This window comes from Lactuca virosa, chromosome 9 (assembly GCF_052849685.1).
Source record: "Lactuca virosa cultivar CGN04683 chromosome 9, Lactuca_virosa_CGN04683_v6, whole genome shotgun sequence".
NCBI classification, from domain to species: Eukaryota; Viridiplantae; Streptophyta; class Magnoliopsida; order Asterales; family Asteraceae; genus Lactuca; species Lactuca virosa.
The window spans coordinates 186497171-186513181 of NC_136434.1; the positions used below are offsets into that span (position 1 = coordinate 186497171).

A 16011-nucleotide genomic window follows, 5' to 3' on the forward strand; every position below is an offset into this window, starting at 1 on the left:
TTGCCCCTCAACTTTTCATCTAACATGCTTATTGTTAGGAAAATATAACCCAAAATTGTACGAAAGAACAAAAACATAAAATTCTTGACTGAGGCCTGTGTTTAACACAGTTTCCTTAAAACAAATTCGCCCTATATGAGTGTTTGTTTCGCAGGATACAACAGTAGAAAACAATTCTTCTAGATTGCTCGAATCCTCACTTGGCCCAGATTATACCTTGACTGCAGCAACACAGAAAAGATGAAGCAGAAGCATAAGAGATGAAGATAGTGATTTCGTTAGAATCAGCCGCATATGCATTGTATATATACTACCCAATGTAACCGATGCAATTAAAACGAAATCGTAACTGTCACAATTAAATAAGAAAATGCAAAAAAGGTCCTTGGACTTTTCTGGTCGACCGGTGGTGCATTCGTGCCCGCAGGACGCGCGCTCGCACACAAGTTCAGTAGCCCGAAGCCAATTTGGCTCGCATTTGCACCCATTTTATGTGTCTTGTTTTTTCCAGGAGCTACCTGAAGGCAATTGGTATTGTTCAAAGTGCTCTTGTTGGATTTGTGGGAATGTGGTCAATGATAACGAGCCTTCAAGTTTGGATGGCCTGAAATGTTTGCAATGCGAACATAAATGTAAATTTTAATTTAAAATCATTTATTCTTTCTTGTCAATATCTAAAATTAAAACAAATTGGTTAAAAACATCAACATTTTATTTACAGACCATGAGGAATGTCATGGAGAAACCGGAATAGAAAGAGACTTGACGTGGTTCTGTGGGGAAAGCTGCAAGGAGGTAAGAATTGAAATCGAATTGGAATTGGAATCTGTGAATTTATTTGACATTATTAATAAATTTTGATGTTGATCTGTTATAGGTTTATTTCGGGCTTCATTCCCGTATTGGAAATATGAATTCCATTTCCGATGGTTTCTCGTGGACCCTTCTGAAATGCATACATGGCGACCAAAAGATTCATTACGGATTGGTTGCTTTGAAAGCTTAATGCAAGTTGAAACTGGCAGTTGCACTTACAATTATCGAGAAGTGTTTTCTTCTCATGGTGGATCCAAGAACAGGCATTGATATGATCCCACATGTTTTATACAATTGGGGGTGAACACTATTTCCATTTCATGAATTTTTTTCACTAATTAACACAACCTTTTGGAGATAATTATTTCGTTTGATTTTATTTTCAGATCAGAATTTGCACGTCTAAACTATGAGGGGTTCTATACAGTGATCTTGGAGAAAAATGACGTAATACTTTGTGTAGCATCATTAAGGTATACAAATTGGTGATATTTTCTAGCATTGAATAGTAAATGACCATTTTTCCCTTTGACCTTTTTAACCATTTGTTTGAAATTTGTGTTCATGATTCATGGGTAAATGTTGCGGAGATGCCTTTAATTGCAACATGCAGCAAATATCGGCGTCAGGGAATGTGTAGGCGTCTCATGAATGCTCTTGAAGAGGTAATCTTTTCATATTAATTTATTCAGACATAAAAGTTTTTATATTAAATCTTGCTAAATTGTAGAGTTAATTACAAATTTCTCTTTCCCTTTGGTCCATGGGTTGTTAAATCTAACTACTCACCATGTTGGTCTTATTAACATGATCATTTTTTCCTTGGACCAAACCCCCAAAAAACATATAACACATGGGTCAAATTCATAATTTACTCGTAATATCATTATTAAATTATTTTCTAAGTTATAACTTATTTTATTCTATAATTAATATAATTTTTTTTAGTTAAAAGAAAATAAAATATGAGATTGACTATTAACGGTGTTTATTTATTTTTACCAAATAAAGTATTTGTACGTTAGAACAAGATACTTTATAATTTAGAAAATAAAATAAGTGATAATTTATGATTGGTTGACAAAACATTTTTTTTAATTTCTTTTAAACATATATACTTCAGAATAAAATACAGTACGTTATAATTTAGAAAATAACACATGTTTTATTTTGTATTGACTAAATAAATATTTACACATTAGCATAAAACACGTTATAATTTAGGAAAAGAGATACGTTATAATTTAGAAAATAATTTAATCATAAAATTACAATTGGATTACAAATCTGGTCTATTGCAAAATAATCACTTTAATAAAACCGAAGGCCAAATAGTTCGATTTAGCAATCAACCACAGGGAGAAAATTAGTAACTTGGACTAACCACACTCACAGGGACCAAATTTGTAATTCGTTTTACATAAACTCTTGTAAAACGAAAATTATGATTTTCAGATGCTCGAGTCATTCAAGGTTGAGAAGCTGGTGGTATCTGCGATCCCTGTTTGTTTGACACGTGGAGGGATGGATTTGGATTCATAGCCTTGGAATCCCATGAAAAAAAGAGCCTCACAAAAAATAGTTCTTTTCCTACAGGTTGGTTTTTTGTTAAATAAAGATGTTCAAGCATTATGGAGGGTGTCATGCCTGAGTTTCAAAGAAGGGTTAAAAGTTTTCAAATTGATGTTGACCAAAATACTAGTGATGAAGGAGAAAAGATTTCACTGCTGCTAGAAAAAGCTGCATAACCACCATTTCATGTGCAAAAGACAAGAATGTCTTTCTCATTAAACAAAAAACCTAAATGATGTCATTTTGTAGACAAGTAGGCAGTTAGAGATGCAAAAGTCAATTAAAATAGCCTTAGAGGAAGCTAGTCACAAGGCTTCCCCACAATCTATATCACATTCTTTTGTAACTATTATTTGTGTACAGTTTATAAAATGAGTAAGCCGGTTAGAATTGGAATACTTACTGTTTTTTGAAATCTGTTTTGATGGTTGCTGTTCTTAACTATGTTCTAAGATTCATATGATGTTCTAGCCATTTCAGTATTGTATATTGTAGGTTCGCTTAAAGTTACTTAAATTGTTTAAATAAACGAAATTGCAACAAAAATCAGTGACTTTTTTTTTGTACCGAACTGGATAAATTAGTGACGACTTTTTATGGCCACTAGTTGGATAAGCTAGTGATGATTTTCTATGGTCACAAATCGGATGAGAGTGACAACTTTTTATGGTTGCTAATTAGATAAACCAGTGACGACGTTCTATGGTCACTAATCGCATAAGAGAGTGACGACTTTTTATGGTCACTAATCGCATAAGAGAGTGACGACTTTTTATGGTCACTAATTAGATAAAACAGTGACGACTTTCATTTATTAGTGACAACATTTAGTGACGAAACCCATCGTCACAGATTTAGTGACCATTATATTTTGGTCACTATTTAGTGACCGCTTTTATATTTTGGTCACTAATCGGTTTTTGTGACGGACCTATAGTGACCACAAGGGACGACCAAAAGTTTGGTCACTAAATGATGTAGTGACGACGCCTTCAATTGTTAGTGACCATTTCGTTTTCGTCACTAATCACTACTAAAAAAAGCACTATTTCCGAGGGACACTTTCCTCGGAAATTCCTAGGAAAACGGCGTTTCCGAGGAAATACCGAGAAAATCATGTGCGTAGGTAAAACCCTCCTAGGAAATGTTTTGTAAGGGATTTCCGAGGAACTTTCCAACGCATTACCTAGGAAATCGTTTTTTCTGAAGTACCGAGGGTTTTCCTTGGAATTTTATTTCCGAGGAAACTCCTAGGAAGTTTAATTCCGAGGAATTTCCGAGGAAGAATGCTTCCGAGGAAGTTTAATTCCGATGAATTTCCGAGAAAATTTCCGAGGAAATAATTTTCGACAAATTTCCGAGGAAGTTTATTTCCGACGAAGTTCCAAGGATTATTTCTGAGGAATCTCCGAGGAAACTTATTTTCGGGAACTCCTAGAAAACTTTCTTGACAGCTTTTTGTGACACTTTTACGTGACAGAAGTTCCTAGGAATTTCCGAGAAACAGTGCAGCTATAAAAAAATATTAAAAACAACACAAAAAAAAAACAAAAAAATTTAGCCTAAAATCCAGAAAAAAAAAACTAATACAAAAAAACTAAGTTCATTCCATATATCTAGAAGTCATACAAATGTTTACACTTTAGAACATAAGTTTCAACAATCGTGTAAACCAAAAAACATAATATAGAAGTCATAAAAACGTACAAACGTTTACAACAAATAACCTAAGGAGCATTCGATAGATTGGATGGATTGTCGGGACGGTTATTAGTGTCATATCGTCTCATGAACTCGACCATTTCCGTCATTTGTTTTTCCATTTGTGCTTGTCTTTCGGCCATTTCACCATTTTGTCGGGCGAATTCGGCATGAGCTTGTTCCAATTCCCTGACCTAAAAAAAATGTTAAAAGAAACATACATACATTAGTAACATAAAAAAAAGTAAAAACAAAGTATATATTAACATTTTTATCTATTATAGCAACATACATTTTCACTAATAAATGGAATGAACTTAAATTTTCTTATTCACAATAGCAACATACTTTCATTTTTTATATATAATCGCAACATACTTTTATTTTCTATCCATTATAGCATTTTACCTTTTTTTTCATAATACCAACATACTTTAATTGTTATTTATTATCAAAGACCATATACTTTTATGTTTTTTAAATAATAGCAACAACTTTTTTATTTATATGTCAAAGAAAACTACCCGTTGTTGTGACTGCAGGGAGTTAGAAGAGGTCGGTTTGTTCCCGTTGGATGATGTCCCCGTGACAACGAAATGTAGATCTGAACCTCCTACCCCGTAAATACGTCTGCATTTGCGTCTCCCTTCTTGTGCTTGCACCCACAAGTCAACTTCACCCTCTGGATGTTGAGTTAGGTCCTCCCCGTACTTTTCAACCATGGCACTAGTGTATGTCTCCTACAATTTATCAAAACAAAACGACTGTTATTATTGTACTATTTGAAGTGAGACACTAATTATCTAAAAAGGAAAAGATATATTACACATATTGCTCTAGCAGTAGGTGTACAAAACTCCAACTCTTGAATTGTATCATAATCATTAGCCTTGAATTTTTTCTTAGCCTCTGTGGTAAGGTGGGTAATAAGAAAAAGTTCCAGAAATGTAGGGACACGCTTCAATTCCTTTTGCTACATAAAACACATAGTGTAATTAGTATAATCTGTGATTAAGTAAAACCAATTACTAAATTATAGGAATATACATGCATTAACTAGGAAACAAAAAAAAAGCATTTGACCTAGGAGTCAAATCGTAAATTTACTACACAAAATATATAATTTTTTTTTTAAAAAAAAGATGACGTTTTGACCTCAAAATATAAAACAAATATATATTTAGTTCCTAGGAAATATGTGGGAACTTCCAATGAGTTTCCGAGGAAATACATAATCGTCACAAATTTATGGGAAATGCATAGGAAGTTCCAAGAGATTTCCTAGGAATCAAACTAATTTTTTTCATTCTTACAGATTCAAACCTTATTTTTTATTCATTCCACACCTTATGCAACTTTGTTATACATGAAATACTTTTTCTTACAAACATATTATGCACATACATAAACATACACACTCCTTCCAAACACTAGTCATCACATATTTGTAGGAAATGCATTGGAAGTTCCAAGCGATTTCCTAGGAATCAAACTCATTTTTCCGTTCATATTATTTTTTATTCGTTCCATACTTTATGCGACTTCGTTATACATAAAATATTTTTATCTTACCAAAATATGTATTATGCACATACATAAACATACATATATACACATACACTATATAGAATGTATAATGACAAACAAATGTATTAAGTAATATGTTATTGTGGTGTGCACACTTACGTATGTACATATCATGCATAACTTGGTAAACTAAAAACAATTCATGTATAATGAAGTTGTACAAAATATTGAACCAAAAAAAAATGTTTCATATTTTAATATTTGAAAATGGATTATGTTCCTAGCAAATCCCTAGGAAATATATATGTGTGAACTTCCGATGGATTTCCTAGGAAATACAGTAGTCGTCACAAATTTGTAGGAAATGCATAGGAAGTTCCAAGGGATTTCCTAGGAATCAAACTCATTTTTCCATTCATTTTATTTTTTATTCGCTCCATACTTTGTGCAACTTCGTTATACATAAAATACTTTTATCTTACAAAAATATGTATTATGAACATACGTAAACATACATATATACACATACACTATATAGAATGTATAATGACAAACAAATGTTTTGAGTAATATGTTATTGTGGTGTGCACACTTACGTATGTACATATCATGCATAACTTGGTAAACTAAAAACAATTCATGTATAATGAAGTTGTACAAAATATTGAACGAAAAAAATAAATGTTTCATATTTTAAAATTAGAAAATGGATTCTGTTCCTAGGAAATCCCTAGGAAATATAAGGGAACTTCTGATGGATTTCCGAGGAAATACATCAGTCGTCACAAATTTATGGGAAATGCATAGGAAGTTCCAAGGGATTTACTAGGAATTAATCTCATTTTTTTGTTCTTATTATTTTTTATTCGTTCCATATTTTGTGCAAATTTGTTATATACATGAAATACTTTTACCTAACCAAAATATGAATTATGCACATACATATGTACACATACACTATATAGAATATATAATGATAAACAAATGATTCGAGTAAGGTGTTATGGTGGTGTGTATATTTACGTATGTATATATCATGCATAACTTGGTAAACTAAAAGAATTTCAAGTATAATGAAGTTGTGCAAAATATTGAACGAAAAAATAGATGTTTCAACTTTTAATATTAGAAAATGGATTGCGTTCCTAGGAAATCTCTAGGAAAATTTTGGGAACTTCCGATGGACTTCCTAGGAAATACATTATTGGTCACAAATTTCTAGGAAATGCATATGATAATAAACTTGCATATATACATATACTGTAACATCCCAAAATTCAAGGCCAAATTTTTTATTTTTTAATAAGTTATTATAAAACCAACAGTACAAGAAAACATCCATAATATCATGTCATGTCAAAACCAAAGTAGAAATAATCAAGACATGTTATCATAAACAATATCAGAGTGTAATCCCAAAGATCTCATGTGCGGAAAAACCATAGTGTGATGCGTTGCGATCGAGCCGGCTCCTTTCCTTTGAAACGAAGTACCTGAATCCAAAACTGAAAACCGTAAGCACGAAGTTTAGTGAGTTCCGCCATCATACCACACACCATACAATCACATAACATACATACTGCCGGACAATTCTGGGGTGCCCGACCTACCTGGTCCGGCCATTCTAGGGTGCCGACCTACCCGTGTCAAGCCATTCTGGGGTGCTGACCTACCCGTGTCAAGCCATTCTGGGGTGCTGAACTACCCTTCGGTCCTAACAACCGAACTCCGGGGACTATTTCACCCCTACTACTACTACCACATATATCATAACATAAACATACCGTCAGGCATATCTGGGGTGCCCGACCTACCTTTCGGTCCTAACAACCGAACTTGGGGACCAGTCCCCTCCTACTTCCACTATCACATATAACATATTATAAACATATTGCTAGGCATGCATGGGTTCTGACGACCCCTTCGGTATATTTCAACCGTTATCCGGGGACTATTTCACCCCTACTACTACTAACATGTATCTCAAAGCATCCTAGCACACAAACATAACTAATAATGGCATACCAGATAATTATCACAAAGACAAACTATGTATCAAAGCCCAACATATGGCCCAATTTTCCAAATTGGGCCGAAACCTTTACAGGGTCATACTCTAAGGCCCAACCATTTATTCCAGACCAACATTTTACATTCTAATGGCCCAATATCATATAATCATTAAGGACCAAACTATGGCCCATCTATGGCCCAATTTTCCAAATTGGGCCCAACTCATCATATGCGCCTTACCCTAAAGCCCAACAACATATTCTAGTCCATATGATTATTCTTGGATGGCCCTTTAATAATCCCATCACCAAAGCCCAATGAAAAGGCCCAACTCAAGGCCCAAGTGAAATTAGGGTTTCACATAAAATGATGATTAGGGTTAAGTTTTCCTCACTTAACCCATTGACTCATTGAGGACTTAATCCATTAAGTCCCACATGGCCTTGGGTTAATTGCAAATGGTTATTAATTAATATTTTAATTTAATAAACGATTCTAGTGCGGGTCCCGATTGATCCAAAGCCCATATATCCAAAATTAGGGTTTTCTAAACCCTAATTAGGGTTTCCAACCCATTTATAGCCCAATAGGCCCAAAACCAAGTCCTTAAGCCCATTAGGGTTTCCTAGGCCCATTAGGGCTTTAGTCCCTTTTTCCAAACATTCCAAACGATTCACAATCCAAACAAGGCACACCGCCACCCGACACGGCGGCCGGTGGCGGCAGGAGGCGGCAGCCACCACCCTACGGTGGTGGTTAAGGTTTCTTTCTCATTAATCCATTTCCAAATACATTTTACAAGGCTAAATCTCAAGTAAACACACACCCACTCACTAACATAAACACACACATGGCGGCACATGGTGGCAGCCACCACCTCACGGTGGTGACGGTGGCTTTTCTCACGAATTCCATCCATACAACCCCGTCATTGTGGTTTTCCAAGCTTTCTGGCCACGAGCACATACACACACGGTATGCAAAGCAGTAGAAACACACACCCACACACCCCATGCTCGCAAAGCGAACCCAATCACCCACCCGAGGTGTGCGGCGATGGTAGGAGGCGGTAATAGCGGTGACCATCAACGGCAGAACGAAAAGGAAGAGGAGAAAGAACGGCGACAGCGAACGGCAGCCACAACCGTGACTACCGACAGCAAAGAAACAGTGAGGCGGTGGTCTTTGTCGTCTTTGCTGATCGGAAATGGCATGGCGTCGGCTCACATCTTCAGCAGCAGCAGGACGACGCCAGCGGCGGAGGCAAAAGGGTGGCTTGCGACCTCGATACCGGCAAGAAAGCGGCGGCGGCGACCGGCGACCGGCTGGAGAGGATGGCAATGAAACAGTAGCAGTAACCACCCTCGCTGGCGGATGGGATGGTCGTTCGGTGGTTTCCGATCTCCATGGTGATGATGGTGCGGCGCCGGAAGTCAAGAAGGGAAGGTGGCGATCGGTGAAGGGGATGTAAGGTGGTGAAGTTGGCGGCTGGCATAGTTCTCTAGGGTTAGGGTTAGACAACGATTATATACTCCCGAGCCCCATAAGCATTATTTCCATAACGACAGAATTAGCCCCTCCTTCCCCCTTTTCTTTCAAAATGAATCCATAACTTACCGCTTAAACCCTCAGCATTAAAAGTCATTACAAATCAAGTACAATACTTACCAAACAGCCCTCCGTTTTTGAATTTCTTTGCAAACCCGGTCCAAAAGTTACCCTTTGAACCCCCAATATCTCAATTATGACATATTCAGCCCTTCCACCTCTTTTCCTTTCAAATTAACTCCAAAATTACCCAAATAGTCCTTAGTCTTCAAAATCCTTTCAAGTTAAGTCCCAATAATTTACCAAGTAGTCCCTACCTTTATAATTATTTACAAAACCAATCTGGAACTTACATTTTTAACCCCCAACTTCTGAATTGTGCCAATTAACTCTTCGAATCCAACACCTCGCTATATAATTATTGATTTTAGGGCTACCATAAATTTATTTATTTATTTATTTATTAAATAAATGGGGAGTTACAACTCCCCCCCCCACTTAAATTAGATTTCGTCCTCGAAACCATTCATTACACGCTCGACCATTCTAGTAACATGGTCACCATCCTGGGCACCCCCTAGCCTTCCCATGGTATTCGTGACCCATCTTCGCAAACCCTAAAATCCATAGGTGAACGAATTCCTCGCAACAAGTTCACATCTACTCTGTCTGAAGTCTGCTGTCTTGAAGTGGTCTGATTCCCTGACAGACCACTCATACTGAACCAGTATTGATAAAACCAGCCTGCTTATCCCTCAACTGACTACTCAACTTCAGATATCTCGAGGTTCCCATTATAAAATAGGTTCACAGACCTAATTATCCATGCAGATCACTTATTCTTAGTCAAGGCTCAGCTAATCTCGATGTGAGTGACTGGTCACTCCCCAATCAACCAGCTATTCCGTCAGTACTTGCAACCTAGAACACAAATACTAACACTGCCTAAATGGTGAAACTGCCCGAATACTGAACTGCCTGAAGCAGTATGCTGTTACATGGCCACTTACCAAAAGCTACCGAGACCTCCTGGGTCTCAATTCGCTCGCTAATCCTCTGAAATAACAGGTTTTCCGCCCGGCTGCGGAGCCAAAGGACTCCTACTTAGTCGTCTCACACGACTTCTGAACGAAATCCTTCTTCGGAACTAGATGCGACTGGTTATCATGCCACTGTGGTTCTAACAACCTCCCGATCCAACCGATCGGGTCCCTGCATCGAATCCTGACGTCGCTAAATCCAAGGCTGAAAGTGATTGCTACATGACCAACAGTAGACTTATATCACAAATGACCTTAAGCAATCCCTTGCTTCCGTGATCTCATAACTATAGTGGCGCTCCCACAGTTTTATCACTGGCGCAACCGGATCTAATCCATCTGGGTAATCCATAAACCAATCCGTGGATTTCCATATCCTTACTGCTACACCCGAACTGGTGGGTACTACTGTTCCTTCTGCGATCTAACAACACTCCCATGCTATCTACCAACCTAGTGAATGCTAAGGCTACACCAGCAGTCTTACAACACTCTAGCACTATCTGGCTACTAGTGAATGCTACGGCTACACCCGCAAACTTACAACACTCTAATACTATCTGACTGCTAGTGAATGCTACGGCTACACCCGCAGACTTACAACACTCTAACACTATCTGGCTGCTAGTGAATGCTACGGCTACACCCGCAGACTTATAACACTCCTCACACTATCTGCCAACCTGGTGAATGCTACGGCTACACCCGCAGACTTACAACACCTTCCATGCTAACTGACTGATAGTGAATGCTACGACTACCCCCGTAGTCTTACAACACTTTCCATACTGGGTCGAACACGCACTCGACCTAACATACAACTGAACTTGAGTCCTAACTAGAGTTCTAACCTGGTTCCCGAAACCTGCTATTTGATGCCAAGAAAAGCATGAACCAAACGTTGGAACGTTTTCTAAACTTCCAACTCACCCAATCCTCCACCTAGACGGCCACTCGACCGCCTTTCCCCCCTTGACGAGGATGTGAAACTAATACTAGTTTCACACCTATTTCTGCTCCTAGACACCTGATCGATTCTCCCCCACTTTGCTTCGGCTAAGTCTTCACGACTCGTGAGAATTGAAGGAATCCCTATCCTTCTCGCTTCCTAGTATCCCACTGATGACAACCTGTGCTGTTGGGGTGCAAAGATATTCATGATTGACTTTGTAATTGTTTGACTTTTGTAAAACCCACTTGCATGTGGTGCATTAGCCTTTAGACCCATGAGTTAGTGAGAGTGAGAGAGATACATGTAAACACCTCTATATAAGGTGGGTTCATACCACTTGTAGAGGTGTGCTTGAGAGATGTAAAAGTGAGTGTGTTAGTGTGTGTTATTTATGTAGTCTAGATCTAGATCCTTTTTGTGTAACACCATATACAATCCATACATCTCTTGAACACCCAAATCACCATGTTCATTGTGCAATATTTAATTCCGCATGCCAAACCATGTTCTTTATGTCACAACAATTGGTATCAGAGCAGGTTTTCAAGATCAACGTGATTTTTGAAGAATGATTCTCGGTTTGGCAACATTTGTCACAATTGGAGCAATTTTTGGTGAGTCTCTCTCTATGATCTCTCTTAATTTCATTGAATTCGTGCGCTGCGTTCTTGATTTGTGATCGTTTGACTCGTTGGATCAAATTTTTCTTGAAAAACCCCATTGATGATCCAATAATTTTTTTGATCAAGCCAGATTAAAAGTTGTATGTGTTACTATTCATCAGATTAAGTCCAAATAATGAGTATGTTACAATTCTCGTAATCAAATGTTTGAGCCCAATATCCAATTCATTTACTGTTCTTCTTGAATTCAAAGCCCAAACTAAATCGAAATCAATTTTATCAAATAATGTTCGGATACTGTTCATGAGAAATTTTTGAGTCCATAAACAAATATGGTTGATCCGATATCCTAAATGATTGAGCCTATATCAAATTGACTTGTACACCAGCTTTATCTGTTGTACAATTGCATTTTTCATCGTTTCTTCAATTACACATCTGTGTATAATCAATTTCTTTTCGTTCTATCGATTTCATTGAGTCGTTCTAATAATTGATGATTTGATTCACATCAAGAAAGCTCGTGATTGAATTTAAATCTGAGATCGATATAGTTGATTTGATTTGTGTTGACTTTCTGAAGTCAAAATCGGTGTTCTTGAGAAATTAGAACTGGAGTTGATTAAAAAGGAAAATAAATATGATTTGTATTTGATTTCGAAACCACACTGACGATTGACGAATTGATTGTTAATGATGAAGGATTAATTTCGTTTTTCAAAAGTTGTTGCTTGAAATTGAAATCAGTCGGTGGTGTCGATGGATGTTGGATTCATTTTCAATGGAATATTATTTGATAATCGAAGTTGTGTTTGGTTACACAAAAGCGAAGATAGATGAATGAAAAACGAAATCGATTCTGTATTGGTTTATTAGTTGAGAATGAATCGAGTGGTCAAAAGTTACTGGGAGTCGATTGTTTTGAGGTCAATGTTTGGGTTCGTGTTTGAAAAGCGAAGTGACTGGAATCAATTATTTTAATTTCGTTGATCGATGGTTTGGGGACGAATCTACAAGTTCAATAGCTTGATGTCGACTTTGGAGTCAAGATTCGAAGGATTGATTTGGAGTCAAGTATTGAGGATCGATTAGGTGTTTAATGGTTGTTCGATAGTTTGGGTGTCTGTGATTCTCATTGTTTTTGATTGTTTTGAAAATAAGTGAAGATTTTGGTTTAGGAAGAACTGTAAGAAAGAAAGTTGGAATTGATGGATTAGCAAATGGTAGTTAACGATGAAGTCAAAAGGCAGCTATCAGATTTTTTAATCGATGATTTTCTTTGTTATCTGGGTTTGGCTTTTGAAGACTAGATGGGTCGATTTCTTCGAAGATTTGGGAATCGATGTTGGCTAATGTTGTTTGCTGTTGATGATTTGGGTTGATACTTGAACGAACGAAGCCTTGGTTATTTGATCGAGGAATTGGAGAAGAACTGTAAGGAATGAAGGGATAAAACGAGCAGTGAGTTAATTCGATTCAGAGGTTGGATGATTAAGAGGTCACTGTTCATTAAGAGGCTTCGTTATGCTTCGATTTCGTATGCTTTGTATGTTGAGAATTTTTGTTTGATTGGGGAAGATGAAGTTTCATACGAAGAGGAGAGAGAAAATTTTGGGTGAAGATGATTTTCGTACGAAGGGGAGAGAGAAGGAAAAAGTTTCGTGTGTTTGGGTTGCCTGATTTCGTGTGAATTGAGGAAAAATAAAGCAATGTTACGTAAATGGCCCCTGAAATTTCGTTAGTTTAACACCTTTCCAAATTTTCGTATGAAGAGGAGATGCTTTCGTACGAAGCGTTGAAAATTTCGTATGTTTGGAATGGAAAAACAAAATTTTCGAATGTAGTCCCTCAAGTTTCGAATGGTTGACAAATGGAAAAAGGCTTCGTATGAATGATCAACATTTCGTATGTTTTGATCAAAAAGCAGAATTTTCGAAAACAGCCCCTGAACCTTCGAATATTTGGCAACCTCAACAATTAATTGAAGTTTCGAATGTTTGACACTTTTCACCCAAATTCGAAAATTTTCTAAAGCTTCGAATGTTTGGGACAACTCTTCGTATGTTTGGTGCACAAAGACATAATTTTCGAAAATAGTCCCTGAGGCTTCGAATGGTTGGCGGTTCATACCAAAATTCGAAAAAGGACTGTTTTTGCTGAAATTTGAAGAAAATGCATTTCAAGCCCCTGCAGTTTGTGCAAATTGACGCTTTCTACCCAGCTTTGGAAAAAGGGGAGAGTTTTGCATATTTGGCTGTTTTGGGCGCACCGGGTCACTGCAGAATTTTGAAATTGACAATTTCTACCCATTTGTGAGAAATTTTGTCAAAGGCGATCCGTGAACGAAGCTAAAAACTGAAGATTTTTTGGATTTTCCGGATTGAAGCACAAAGTTTATGCCACATGTTAAGGGGGAGTTTTGACACGAAAAATTCCGAATAGAGCACGTTCTCTTTCCTTGAAGGTTTTATAATCAAATTTCGATTATAAAAAGGGGGAGAAATTTATATGGAAATTCGAACTTGAATTTTTCATATTACGGCGCGGATTTGAAGACCGAAGTGACCTTAATTTTTGAAGCTTACGAAATGATGAAATTGGAAGTTCGGAAGTGATGTATTCGAAATGGGTTTGGTTTTATTGAAGATTTTTGGGGTGTGCTTTACGCTCAACTTTTGGTGATCAATTTGGAGTTTGAGAAGTTCGTGATCATTCGTTGATGCTCGGTTTGTACGGTCTCACATCCTAGAGCCCAAATTGAAGAATCATGGAAGAATTGAAGATTGAAGTTCGTTTCGACATGTGTCACCCTTGAGGCTTGGATCGCGTAGTTGCTCGATTTTGGAAGATTTGAAGTGGGTCATTAATTCCTAACTTTGAGGGGGAGAATGTTGGGGTGGAAAGTTATTCATGATTGACTTTGTAATTGTTTGACTTTTGTAAAACCCACTTGCATGTGGTACATTAGCCTTTAGACCCATGAGTTAGTGAGAGTGAGAGAGAGACATGTAAACACCTCTATATAAGGTGGGTTCATACCACTTGTAGAGGTGTGCTTGAGAGATGTAAAAGTGAGTGTGTAAGTGTGTTATTTATGTAGTCTAGATCTAGATCCTTTTTGTGTAGCACCATATACAATCAATACATCTCTTGAACACCCAAATCACCATGTTCATTGTGCAATCTTTAATTCCGCATGCCAAACCATGTTCTTTATGTCACAACATGTGCGTACTAATGCTAGCGATCAATCACCGGTTACATCCTCAGATCGCCCATCCTTTGAAATCTTAAAGAGTACTCATGAAACCTGGTCCAGTCTGACACCTCAGTCCATCTACCATGCTGACAACTAGAGGATGCAATCTTCACTCTGGCGGACAAGTCCTCGTTCCCACTTCCAATCTCGCAGCACCACTGAACTCTAACCGTACACAGCCCGTGTGGAAATACAATTTTCTTGAACATTCAATGACCAACCACTTATGCACCCAACACCCGCAACTGACACTACCCTCTTCATGTTACCAGCTCTGTCCTAGCAATGGTAGTGCCTTGAACTCCATAGTTCATCCATAGATAATTGTCGACCACTCCTAAACAATGATAGAACCACTGAACTCTGACTTCACTGGGGAACCATCCCACTAATTCCCGACCAAGGATCTTCCAGACAACACTTCTGCATAGATCTCGACAAAGATCCGGAATGATAACGGTACGCGCAGAACCCACTCCGCAAGATGCGTCCCTCTGTGGGTTCATCAAGGACCTTTCGGCATGCAGGATGGCATATATGATCCTTGGTAACCCAAACACTAGCAGAAAACCGACCCGAGATCTGACCTATCCAAATCTCTCACAATTCTGAAGCGTTACAGGTTCCCGATATCCACTTTGAAGTGGCAGAAGATGACATACCCGTGACCATCTGATGAAATCCTGATCTTGATGATAGGAACTAACTATAGGATCCTCCTTCCCGAAGGATTCTAAGGATCTACAGACCTTGGGTTTCAAATGAACCCCTAACTTCCCCGCGACAAATCTGGCCCAAAAGGCCCCGAGACAACTACCGAGAGCTTCTAAAGTCCTTTCTTGGCTAAAAAAAGACCACCAAGGTCCATTCCCAAAACTCCACAAGTAATCTCTGATGAGATGAACTTATGCGATCGCGCATCGACTACTTCAGGCTCTGCTCCTGAGCTGGAACCAGAAT

General features: G+C 37.8%; 1 pseudogene across 1 annotated transcript in view; it reads left to right on the forward strand.

Annotated features, from left to right (window-relative positions):
• Positions 1 to 2704, forward strand: part of LOC145140103 (increased DNA methylation 1-like) — a 2916-nt pseudogene extending 212 nt beyond the window's left edge. Inside the window, exons 1-8 of the transcript XR_013722081.1 lie at positions 1 to 33; positions 428 to 434; positions 512 to 632; positions 722 to 795; positions 878 to 1116; positions 1203 to 1290; positions 1377 to 1481; positions 2272 to 2704. The exon at positions 1 to 33 is cut by the window's left edge and continues 212 nt beyond it. The product of XR_013722081.1 is annotated as an increased DNA methylation 1-like (transcript). The remainder of the gene's footprint in view (positions 34 to 427; positions 435 to 511; positions 633 to 721; positions 796 to 877; positions 1117 to 1202; positions 1291 to 1376; positions 1482 to 2271) is intronic.
• Positions 2705 to 16011: the final 13307 nt, after the last annotated feature.